The 9,528-nt window shown below is 39.9% G+C and overlaps 1 long non-coding RNA gene across 1 annotated transcript in view; it reads right to left on the bottom strand.

The window, feature by feature from the left end:
• Window positions 1-1,280: 1,280 nt before the first annotated feature.
• LOC309566448 overlaps window positions 1,281-9,528 on the bottom strand; it is a 464,685-nt gene continuing 456,437 nt past the window's right edge. The window contains exon 2 of the long non-coding RNA XR_014225880.1: window positions 1,281-1,371. This is a non-coding gene — a long non-coding RNA (uncharacterized lncRNA). The remainder of the gene's footprint in view (window positions 1,372-9,528) is intronic.

Here is a 9,528-nt window from a genome sequence, read left to right as displayed (position 1 = left end):
TTTCGTCTTAATATCCCCCATTGCGTCCTAGAGTGTTTGGAATTACAGCAAGCAGAAGACAATATGGGAACGGGAAGGCACTCGCCCACACGCTGTCTTTCTAAATGCATTGTCCACATTACAGCGACTGTCTGATGTATCAGGGAGGGCTGAGGAATGCATTGCAAATCATCATTGCTGCAGGGCATGAGCGCTCATCTCTTATGCAGTGGCTGCCAGACCATGTTTTTCTACAGGGTTTTGTGTGTGTGTGCTTTCTTCCATGCTGATACAATTTGCACACAGGATGCAGAAGAGAAAGCGAGAGTGGGGTGCCGCGGCAATGTTCAGATTAGCTTCTTGGTGATTTGCTTCTTTAAAAAGAAAAATCCAGAAAGGGGAAGAGGTTCTTATTTTTGTGTGTGTTCAAAGTAGTGAAAATAATCTTATCAATGTATTTTAATCTTTCAAAAATCTTGTGTTGGTGTATAGTTTGCAGTAGTATACAGTGCCTTAAGAAAGTCTTCATACCCCTTGAAATCTTTCACATTTTGTCATGTTACAATCAAAAACGTAAATTATTATTAAATTAGTTAGTATATTATATAAATAATTATATTAATGAGTATATATATATATATATATATATATATATATATATATACACACATATACATATACTGTGTGTATATATATATATATATATATATATATATAGTAAAACCTTGAATTGCAAGCATAATTCGTTCCGGAAACATGCTTGTAATCCAAAGCACTCTTATATCAAAGCAAATTTTCCCATAAGAAATAATGAAAACTCAGATGATTCGTTCCACAACCATTTATTCATAAATCCTTCAGTTTATAGCCCATATAAAAAGATTATAGCATTGCGATAGGTTATATAACCATAAAATGTCCATCCACAAATAGCCGCTTCCACAAGGGGATTAGAAGCAAAATCCAGCAGGAGCTACAGAGTATCAAAGAGAAGAGAGGCGCCCCTAAGTGTAGCAATATGGTTCCATTTAATGAAGGTTCAACATTTAGCAACTCACATGGTTAATGAATAAAACAGGCACATCCAAGTATGCAGGCATCCGGGGTAAAGCTGTCCACATAGACTATCTTCTGCACCGCCGGCTGCCAGTCTGTAATCCTGACCGGGACCACCCTGCAGTAAAGCGATCTGAAAGCGAGGGGCAGCATGGAAGGGATGACGTAGATGGCGGTGCGGAGGACGGTCTATGTGGACAGCTTTAGCCTGGATGCCTGCATCCTTAGATGTGCCTGTTCCAATCATCAACCATGTGAGTTGCTAAATGTTGTACCTTCATTAAATTTAACCATATTGCTACACTTAGAGGCGCCTCTCTTCTTTTTTATACTCAGCTGTGACTTGAGGCTACTTGTATATCAAGACATTGCTTGTATATCAAGTCAAAATTTATTTGAAAATTTTGCTTGTCTTGCAAAGCGCTCTTAAACCAAGTTACTCTCAAACCAAGGTTTTACTGTATATATATATATCAGTATATTACATTTTATGTGACCAACACAAAGTGGCACATCATTGTAAATTGGAAGGAACATGATAAATGTTTTTTCAATTTTTTTACAAATAAATATCTGAAAAGTGTGGCGTGCATTTACCCCTTTTACTCTGATACCCCTAACTAAAATCTAGTGGAACCAAATGCCTTCAGAAGTCACCTAATTAGTAAATAGAGCCCACCTGTGTGTATTTAATCTCAGTATAAATACAACTGTTCTGTGAAACCCTCAGGGATTTGTTAGAGAACCTTAGTGAACAAACAGCCTCACAAAGGTCAAGGAAAACATCAGACAGGTCAGGGATAAAGTTGTGGAGATGTTTAAGGCAGGGTTAGGTTATAATAAAATATCCTAAGCTTTGAAACAGTGCCGGGACAAGGTCATCCAGCGCCCACGGCCAGGATGCCAAACTGCGACCCCTTCCCTTAGGGTTAGGGTCAAGGCACCCCCCCATCCCTGCAATAAATCATTGCACCAGTAGCAACCGTCCCTCCTGCCCACCCCTTGTCCCGGCCCTGCTTTGAACATTTCACGGAGCACTGTTCAATCCATGATCCGAAAATGGAAAGATTTGTATTCAGCCCCCCCTTCTCCCCGAGTCAATACTTTGTAGAACCACCTTTCACTGCAATTACAGCTGCAGGTCTTTTTGGGTATGTCTCAAATAGTTAGTAAATAGGGGTATTGGAGTAAAGGGGGCTGAATACAAATGCATTCCACACTTTTCAGATATTTTTTTGTAAAAAAATGTCAAAAAACATTTATTATTTTCCTTCCATTTCCCAATTATGTGTCACTTTGTGTTGGTCTATCACATAAAAGCCTAATAAAATACATTTACGTTTTTGATTGTAACATGAAAAAAAAAATTAGAAAATTTATAGGGGATATGAATACTTTTTCAAGTCACTGTATATGTACAGGTATATGGTGAGAAACATATCTGCTCATTTCATATGCAAACTTTGCTTCATGCTTAGTAGTGCTGCACAGTGATTGTGCTTTAGATCTGCACTCTTATAATGCAGCTTTACCAGTCAGATATGACTGAAAGGGATCCAGTTTGAACGCCTCTGCATAGTTGATGTTACCGTATTTCTCTCAGCAAGTCATTAGGAAGACTTAGTGGTTGATGTGAAACACAGATTGCCACTAGAGGGAGAAATTTACAAATCTGTATAAGTAAGAAAATACAGCAGCATGTAAAAATGATAAAGTCACTGTAATGTAAACATAGCAGCTCAAATATATATTCTCATTCAAATGTGGCAAAATTTTGCCTTAAACTCTGCAATACTTACCGCCGTCCCTTACTGGTGCCGGCATCTTCTACAGTGCCTTGCGAAAGTATTCAGCCCCCTTGAACTTTTCAACCTTTTGCCACATTTCAGGCTTCAAACATAAAGATATAAAACTGTCATTTTTTGTGAAGAATCAACAACAAGTGGGACACAGTCATGAAGTGGAACGAAATTTATTGGATATTTAAAACTTTTTTAACAAATAAAAAACTGAAAAATTGGGCGTGCAAAATTATTCAGCCCCCTTAAGTTAATACTTTGTATCACCACCTTTTGCTGCGATTACAGCTGTAAGTCGCTTGGGGTATGTCTCTATCAGTTTTGCACATCGAGAGACTGAAAATTTTGCCCATTCCTCCTTGCAAAACAGCTCGAGCTCAGTGAGGTTGGATGGAGAGCGTTTGTGAACAGCAGTTTTCAGTTCTTTCCACAGATTCTCGATTGGATTCAGGTCTGGACTTTGACTTGGCCATTCTAACACCTGGATATGTTTATTTGTGAACCATTCCATTGTAGATTTTCTTCCAAAATGGCCCTTTATTTGGCTCCATCCATCTTCCCATCAATTTTAACCATCTTCCCTGTCCCTGCTGAAGAAAAGCAGGCCCAAACTATGATGCTGCCACCACCATGTTTGACAGTGGGGATTGTGTGTTCAGGGTGATGAGCTGTGTTGCTTTTTCGCCAAACATAACGTTTTGCATTGTTGCCAAAAAGTTCAATTTTGGTTTCATCTGACCAGAGCACCTTCTTCCACATGTTTGGTGTGTCTCCCAGGTGGCTTGTGGCAAACTTTAAACGACACTTTTTTATGGATATCTTTAAGAAATGGCTTTCTTCTTGCCTCTCTTCCATAAAGGCCAGATTTGTGCAGTATACGACTGATTGTTGTCCTATGGACAGAGTCTCCCACCTCAGCTGTAGATCTCTGCAGTTCATCCAGAGTGATCATGGGCCTCTTGGCTGCATCTCTGATCAGTCTTCTCCTTGTATGAGCTGAAAGTTTAGAGGGACGGCCAGGTCTTCGTAGATTTGCAGTGGTCTGATACTCCTTCCATTTCAATATTATCGCTTGCACAGTGCTCCTTGGGATGTTTAAAGCTTGGGAAATCTTTTTGTATCCAAATCCGGCTTTAAAATTCTCCACAACAGTATCTCGGACCTGCCTGGTGTTTTCCTTGTTCTTCATGATGCTCTCTGCGCTTTAAACGGACCTCTGAGACTATCACAGTGCAGGTGCATTTATACAGAGACTTGATTACACACAGGTAATGATGATCTATTTATCATCATTAGTCATTTAGGTCAACATTGGATCATTCAGAGATCCTCACTGAACTTCTGGAGAGAGTTTGCTGCAATGAAAGTAAAGGGGCTGAATAATTTTGCACGCCCAATTTTTCAGTTTTTTGTTTATTAACAAAGTTTGAAATATCCAATAAATTTCGTTCCACTTCATGATTGTGTCCCACTTGTTGTTGATTCTTCACAAAAAATTACAGTTTTTGAAATGTGGCAAAAGGTCGCAAAGTTCAAGGGGGCCGAATACTTTTGCAAGGCACTGTACCTGGCTTCTTCTGAGTGCCAGGAAGTGGCCGTCTTTACTGGGTGACGTGGGGCGACGTCACTCCTGTTCATGCGGTTGCATACACCAGCCAGTACTTTTTATTTAATTTTGAATGGAGCGGGGAAGAGGTACAGCCTCTGTCAGGTGTTTGCTGCTGTCTGTGTCCCTAATGATATTTCCCCTTAACCACTTCAGCCCCGGAAGATTTTACCCCCTACCTCACCAGGTCCAATTTTGCGATTCGGCACCGCGTTACTTTAATGGACAATTGCGCGGTCGTGCGATGCTGTACCCAAATTACATTAATGTACTTTTTTCCTACAAATAGAGCTTTCTTTTGGTGGTATTTGATCACCTGTGCGATTTTTATTCTTTGCGCTATAAACAAAAAAAGAGCGACAATTTTGGAAAAAAAAAAAAAACAATATTTTTCACATTCTGCTATATGACATTCTCAAAAAAAAAAAAAATAATAAATTAAAAATCTAAATTTTTTTAACATTTTAGACTAATTTGTTTTCTTTGTTTTCTCAGTGCCAGGAACTTTTCCCCACTTCCTACCCAGGTCAATTTTCAGCGCTGTCACAATTTGAATGGAAATTTTTATAATTTTAGTCAAACAAATAGAATTTTCTTTTAGTGGTATTAAATTACCACTTTTTTTTTTATTAATTTTTTTTATTGCTAAATAAAAAAAAAAGCTGAATATTTTGAAAAAAAAATTGTTTCTATTAATTTCTGTTATACAATTTTCCCAATAAATAATCTTTCATGAATTTTGCCAAAATGTATTCTGCTACATTTTGTTGGAAAAAAATAACCCATATCAGTGTATATTATTTAGTCTATAGGAAAGTTATAGAGTCCACAAGCTATGGGAAATTTACTCACAAGAAGTTTTTTAGGTACACCTTACTAGTACCTGGTTGGACCCCCTTTTCCTTTCAGAACTGCCTTTATTCTTGGTGTTGGAAACTTTCCTCAGAGATTTTGCTCCATATTGACATGATAGCATCACGCCGTTGCTGCAGATTTGTGGGCTGCACATCCATGATGGGAATTTCCCGTTCCACCACATCCCAAAGGTGCTCTATTGGATTGAGATGTGGTGACTGTGGAGGCCATTGGAGTACAGTGACCTCATTGTTATGTTCAAAAAACCAGTGGTGAGATGATTTGACCTTTGTGACATGGTGTATTATCCTGCTGGAAGGAGCCATCAGAAGATGGGTACACTGTAGTCATAAAGGGATGGACATGGTCAGCAACAATACTCAGGTAGGCCGTCTCTTTTAATCAATGCTACTTTGGTACTAAGGGGCCCAAATTGTACCAAGAAATTATCCCCCACACCATTACACCACCATCACCAGAAATTGTAGCCTCAGTTTCCTGTTCTTAGCTGACAGAAGTGGCACCCGGAGTGGTGTTTTGATGCTTCTGCTTCAAGGTTTGACGTGTTGTGCATTCATTGATGGTTTTCTGCATACCTTGGCTATAACCAGTGGTTATTTGAGTTACTGTTGCCTTTCTATCATCTGGAACCATTTCCCATGCCCATTCTTCTCTGACCTGTGACATCAACAAGGCATTTTCCTCCACACAACTGCTGCTCACTGGATAGTTTCTCTTTTTTCTACTATTTTCCGTATACCCGAGAGAAGGCTGTGCGTGAGAATCCCAGAAATACTCAGACCAGCCCGTCTGGCACCAAAAACCATGTCACGTTCAAAGTCACCTAAATCCCCTTTCTCCCCTATGCTTGGTTTGAACTTCAGCAAGTTGTCTTCACCACGTCTAGATGCCTAAATGCATTGAGTTGCTGCCATGTGATTGGCTAATTAGCAATTTGTGTTACCAATCAATTGAACAGGTTTACCTAATAAAGTGGCCAGTGAGTATACGTATATTCTTAGCTCAAAAAAGTAAATTCTCTTACTCTCCAAATTACCCTTTTTTTGCTGCTGTGATCTGCCTTTCTGTTAGAGGGAGGATAAATTCCCGCTTCATGGTCCTACTGTAAGTAGGAATATAGCGACCCTCTCTTGCTCACTCCTGAGATGGACTATTGCATATGTTGTGTGCATAGAGCAATGTACATGGCTGCAACTAACCTGAGAGGGAATAGGAGAGATTTTTGGGATGTTGGAATGGAGAGCAAAATTTCATGGGGAGCCCCATGAAAATGTTTGCCCAGGGTCCAATCCATATTAAAGATGGCCCTGAAGGGAGCGATCTGTGTTTACTTATTTTTGACATTATTATTTATATATATTTGTATGATTTTTATATGTTTTTATATAATCATACATAATTGATATAAGGCCATAAAGTGGTTCCTATTTTAATCAAATGGATACAATATCTATATTATTTTTTTTATTTATTTTTTTACAAACAGTGATGTTTATTGAAATTCCATCATATAACAAAGAAACTGTACAAGCACAACATTATCACAGTAGTTATGGTCACACTACAGTGCGTGGAAAACAAACAACAATGATATAACACTAGTCAATAATGCCTCGTTTCCACTGAGTGGTACGGTGCGGTTCGGTTCAGTACGGTACGGTTCGGAACGGTACACCTTGCGTTTCCACTGCCAATAGTACCCTTTCATGATAGGCGTGGTGTAGCAGGAAAGCTGTGATAGACGATTCTCTGTCAACCAATCAAAGTTCTGCAGAGTGTAGCTCCACCCTGTTGGTACGGTACTAATGTGCTTGGTACCCCAACGAAAGGGTCCCAAAAAGTGGTACGGTACGGTTCGGAATTAGGGTACCATTCACAATGGAAACGGCATAAATAGCGTACCATACCGAACTGAACAGTACCAGAAAGCTCAGTGGAAACGAGCCATAAGTAACCAAAAGAAGCTGCCTAGAACCGGTTATACTGACAGGATTAGGTACATGTGTCCGGGTTCTGTAGCCACCTGTCCCAGATTTTGTCAAATTTGGTAGGACAGCCCCTGTGTTTATACAGCAGTCTAGGATAAGGAATAACACCATTCACTTCTCTCAACCACATGTTGAATTCGGGAGGTTGGTCTCGCATCCATTTTCTAGCAATAAGCTTCCTAGCGATAAACAATGTCTCCTGCAAAAATATTGTAAGGAATTTGTCCATGTCTTCTTCTGGAAATATGCTGAGGATACACTGTTTAGGGACAAGTTGGAGGGGAGACCCCATTTTGTCATGTAGGAAGGTAACTATCTGTTGCCGGAATCCCTGAACCTGCGGGCATTGCCATAGTAGGTGAAAAAATGTTCCAGTATCTAGTTGACACATTGGGCATAAGGAGTTATAGTCGGTCCTGTATGTGGCCACCTTGGTGGGTGTGAGATAGGAGCGATGGACAATAAACAACTGGGTGAGACGATCAGACAACTTTGGGGACACCGTCTTACATGCCTCGAGTGCCTCACTCCACTCCTCATCCTCCAGGCCACCAACTACAGGGTCCCATTGAGACTTAAGAGCGAAGGCAATCGAGGTGGAGGAGGGCGAGTGGAGAGCTGTGTATAACATGGATATTAAATGTTTGGGGTCAGTACTCCTAATTAGCTCAAGTACAGGAATGGGTTCCAACTGAGGGGGTGCAGAAGTAAATTGGGCCTGAAAGGCATGTCTGACATTATCTATATTATATATGTACACCTTATGAAGGGGGACCCCAAACCCATGAAATATGTTGGCTTATGTTTGTACTAAGTACATCGGGGTTGATTAACTAAAACTGGAGTGTGCAAAATCTGGTGAAGCTGTGCATGGTAGCCAATAAGCTTCATCTTTCAGCTTGTTCAATCAAGCTTTGACAAAAAAAAAACCTGGAAGCTGATTGGTTTCTATGCTGAGCTGCACCAGATTTAGCACTCTCCAGTTTTAGTAAATGAACCCCATGTCAAAAACAAGATAAACTATTTGGACTCTTCACATTTGGTGTTGCGCCAGTTGCTCTCCAATCACGACTATACTAAGTAAATGACTCAGAACGAGCATGCTGTCACTGAAGCGTCAATGCACTGTAGAGGCTCATACTTGGTCTAGGTCAGTGATTCACCAATTAGCCAATGAAGAGTTTCTACTTTTTAAACCCAAGTCAGCAATTCCAGCTCCTGTTGGTTGGGGTCATTTTAAAGCCATCAGAATATACTGTGAAACACTGAAAAAGCAACGTTTCTTTTTTGCCTGCTGTTTGGAAGTATCTTTATGCATATCTTCTAGCCCTGTATTGATAATTTATGGGTAATGTGCTGACATGAATGTATGGCATCAATTACTCTTTAAGGGTGCCTTGAAGCATATGCCTCAACAGTATAGGCCACATAATTCCCCCGGCAAGGAAAGTAGAGCACTTGTACAATATGACAGCACTTAGGCTGCACAGTCCAAGTTATTTGTTTATGCAACTTTAATGACTCACGGTTGACATAATCAGTGATTGCTGGGGTGCAAATGAGAGGAGTGCATCGTAAGTCCTCTGCCATTGTCCTGCGTATTTTAGTTAGAGCAGATGTCATCTCTTCTAAGTGCATTTTGTTGTACGTATCTATGAGAGGCCTGCTTCTTCATTGTTGGAGTGCTACAAATAACCTCAGCCTGGCTTCTAAACAAGAAAGACATTTTAAGTATTTCTCCACCATCCTCTTTTGTTTTTGCTTTAATATTCATGGGTTCTGAATTATGCACAATATCACTTGGAGGTTATATTCTTCTAGCTTTGGGTTCCCTGCAAGAAGCAGGAGCAATGTCTTACATTTTTTCTTTTAATATCTATTCTGAGAATGTCCATCTGTGACTCAGAATTGATCTTTTGTACATGGTTATATTCTGGCTGGGTTGCATAGATTAGTATAGAATGTGTGGGCTTAATGTAAAGCTTTGGTTTCTCATTGCCTTGGATTAAAGGGACTCTGTAAAGTTGTCCAGACTGGAAAAAAGGACAAAGTCTCTTGTAAGGACAACTCCTCATCTATTTACACTACCATTACCAATTCTCCTTTTTTGCTCCATTTCCTCTGTTGGGGAGCAAAAAGAGCACAAAGGCCAAACCCTGTGCAACCTCCATGTTGGAAAGTGTTCGATAAATAGGGTTGAGGAGGTCATCCTCATTAACAACTT

This window comes from Pelophylax lessonae, assembly GCF_965119305.1.
Source record: "Pelophylax lessonae genome assembly, chromosome: 11".
Taxonomy (NCBI): domain Eukaryota; kingdom Metazoa; phylum Chordata; class Amphibia; order Anura; family Ranidae; genus Pelophylax; species Pelophylax lessonae.
Note: the sequence above shows the minus strand (reverse complement) of the source record. Positions and strands in the feature narration are given on the sequence as shown.